The sequence below is a fragment of the Microtus oregoni genome, unplaced genomic scaffold, assembly GCF_018167655.1.
Source record: "Microtus oregoni isolate MIOR12 unplaced genomic scaffold, Mior012 000006F_ref0000085, whole genome shotgun sequence".
In the NCBI taxonomy this organism is placed as follows: Eukaryota; Metazoa; Chordata; class Mammalia; order Rodentia; family Cricetidae; genus Microtus; species Microtus oregoni.
In genome coordinates this window covers 45735099-45738606 of record NW_024543065.1, presented here as the reverse complement: position 1 = coordinate 45738606, position 3508 = coordinate 45735099, and the positions used below count along the sequence as shown (strand labels likewise).

The 3508-nt window shown below is 35.6% G+C and overlaps 1 pseudogene; it reads left to right on the top strand.

Moving 5' to 3' along the window:
* Positions 1–2232: 2232 nt before the first annotated feature.
* LOC121449878 lies at positions 2233–3148 on the top strand (annotated as a pseudogene).
* Positions 3149–3508: the final 360 nt, after the last annotated feature.

Sequence of the window (3508 nt, the reverse complement as noted above, 5' to 3'; positions counted from 1 at the left end):
GCATTTGGTCAGTATTTAGGCAAGAGCATCTTATTTAAGACATTCACAGATCTCTAAGGACATAGAATTACTACTTGCCCAAGCTGCTATTCTGGTTTTACACCATGACAAGAATGACTGATAATAGCATAGCCTGAAATTGAAAATTTAGAGCCCTGGGTCTCCTTCCCTTAGAGCAGTAAGGCTAACTCCAGAACTAGATCCATAAAAACTGCAGCATCTGATGTATCAATCAGATTCCCCTAGGTTGCCTGGTTACCTGATGGCCTCTATGCTTGCTGAGAGAAGAGAAGTGGTGCGCTGATCTAAACAATTGATGCCCTATTCATATTTTACTGAAAGTAAATCTTTTAGTCCTTTACCAACCACCTAAAAATGTAGTGTAGCACACTAATCGTCACCTCTAGAATTTGTTGATGACTTAATTCTTTTCTTAACTGACTTTCTTCATTATTGAATTCACTGGACGTGTACTAGCCACTCCCATGGATCTTTGAGTGTTTGTGTGAAAACCCTTATTTTCTATGGAGCAAAAGAATTCCAGCCCTGGGTCCTGCTATAGCTGGGGAATTGCTAATTTTAAGGCTATATATTACTGGGAACATTTGTAATGTGTAGGACAAGGAAGAACGATGGAGAATTAAGGAACAAAGTAGAACAAGGAGAACAAGTAATGGGTGGAACAATGAGTATTTGATGGATTGAAGGGAGAAGAATAAAGAAACATGGACAGATGATTCCTCTTATGAGTAGATTTCTTACCTCTCAATATTTATCCTCAGATTTCAAGCCCCCCCCCCTTTAGCTATTTGTGGTGTCTTTAATTGAACCCTGAAAGGGAGTCCTAAAGGTGAAAACTTTAAAAGGCTCACTAAATTAGAGAAAGTTTTGCCGACACCGTCTTTCACAGGAATAGTGTCTGGTGTCTTGAGAATTTCCACCTAATCTATAGGCTGTCTAAGTCACTGCCTTCTTTTGTCTCATTTACAGTATATACTTAGGAGTGGTAACTGATTATTCCAGACATAAGTTAAATACAAACATGAAACATGACCACAATAGCTATCATTTATCAAATATTCTCTTTGTCTGTGGCAGTTTTCCTCGCATATATTGCATGCTTTTGTTCTGTTGTACATTCTTGAGATTTAATGATACCAGTAGTCCCATCTTTTTAACAGCCATGAACACGTGTGTTCATATATGCTATGTATACCTGTTGTCTATATGTTATGAATTTTCCTAAAATCTAGCTTTTAACTTATTTCAAGTTATCACCAGAACCACCAGTTCTATACGTTTTATGTTCTTAATAATTTTTCTAGTGGAAGATAATTGGAGGTTGAGACCTAAAGATCATTTAAAAACCTCAAAGTTCAAATTGAGAGTTGGCCTTAAAAAACTGCCTGAAGAGAAACACTTCTAAAAGAAGTACCTCTAATGCATTTTGCAAAGATCTTCCAAAGGCAAAGAACCCAGAATGGATACATCCTTGTTGTGAGTTGCAGGGAGAAATATAGCAACCAAGCAATTTAACAAATACAAAATCATGTAGGTAGTTGCACATTTCAACCCACAGCTTTTATAACAGCTTTGGGCATTTTCTCACAAGATTTGGCAGGGAGGGGGTAAGCAAATGAGGATGAGTTTAAGGTAAACCAAATATGGATCTTGTTGAGACAAGATGGAAAAACTTTTGCTCTGACACAGGACCATAAATTTATTCTTAATGATAATATGCATTTCTTGTTACTTATATTTTAATTTACGTAAGCTATAGATTAAGAATAGATGTATTTAAGTTTTGTGCTCATTATTGACGTTATCTTTTCTTATATAATGGTTATTCAATATCAGTATGTTCTGGAATTATGTTTCATTGTATGGGCTGTCATTTTGCCTTGTTTCTTGCAGGTCAACATAATATTGTCCAAAATGCTACATTTTCTATGAAAATTAATGAATATTATTCTGTTAATACATTCATTTTGAAGTATGAAACAATCTTAGAATAACCTATATGGAAAGTAACTACTATCATAATTTTGGAATGAAGTCTTTTTATGTTGTCCTGGCTAGCCATCAACTATTGCAGTAAAAAGATCCTCTGTTTAAGACTCTTAGAATTAAAGGTTTCTTCTTCCACAGCAAAGCTACAAGTATTTGCTTTATTAATTCTGCCAAGACAAACAACTTGTCCATAATCTAAAGGAAATTATGTTGAATCACAAGATGCATGTAGAGCGACTCATAGTTGGACTAGTTTTCTTATCACAAACAATAATTGGAATTCTCAGAAATTTCTCTTTTATATTCTATTATATAGTCCTTTACTACAGAGAGCGTTCATTAAAACCCACAGATCTGATCCTTATCAATCTATTAACAGCCAATGTCTTGATTGTTCTCTCTTTAGGATTGCCCCACACATTAACTTCTTTCCTGTTGAAGCAGTTATTGAATGATTTTGGATGTAGACTAATTTTATACATTCAAAGAGTTGGCAGGAGTTTGTCCATTGGAACCTCCTGCCTCTTGAGTGTATTCCAGGCAATGGTCATCAGTCCCAGATGTTGTTGGAAGGATCGTAAATTCAAAGTTGCCAAGTATATTGGTTGCTTCATTTCCCTACTCTGGGTATTCTATACATTCATGCAATTCGTTTTCTTTATCTACACATTTATTAAAAAGATTGTCAAAAACATGACAAGAATACGAGATTTTGGATACTGCTGTCTTGTACTGTACAATGAAAGTGACTTTCATTTCTTTGCAACATTGGTAGTGTTCCCTGAAGTCCTTTTTTCTTTGCTCATCATCTGGTCCAGTGACTTCACGATTGTCATCCTGTACAAACACAAGCAGAGGGTTCAACACATCCATTGCTTGCATGGTTCCAGCAGAACCTCCCCTGAGTCCAGAGCCACACAGAATATCCTTGCATTGATGTTTTCCTTTTTTGTTTTTATACATTATCCTCCATCTTACAGGCTGTCTTGCTTTTTGGTATGGTCACAACTGGTGTCTGATGAACATCACTTCCATATTTTCTCTGTGTTTTCCCTCTTTTGGGCCATTCATTCTTACGAATCATTACTCCATTGTGTCCAGATACACTTTCATTTGGAAGAGGAATAAAAAAATTTGAATTCTAATTCAAGTATGTAAATTGTTGTGGAATGGGTGTGGGTTCACATGGTTCCATTGAAAGAATGCAGAGTCCCTCTGAAAATGATTTTAGCCTTTCCGTCTGCAGCCTCTCGAAGACAGATGCTCTCTGTTAGCTTGAGACATTTTATATTTTTAATCCAATTATTATTAACTATATTCAAGTTTTAGCAAGTTCATTTACAGACTCCTAATTATATCTGAGTCTCTCAAAGGGACAATGCAAAATGTAAATTCTCTATTATGAATACCACCAGTTTTTCCAAAACCAAGTTTACATAGATTTTGAATCCCTAGTGAACTTTAAGGTAACATTTCAAACAGAGGTACCAAATAGGAT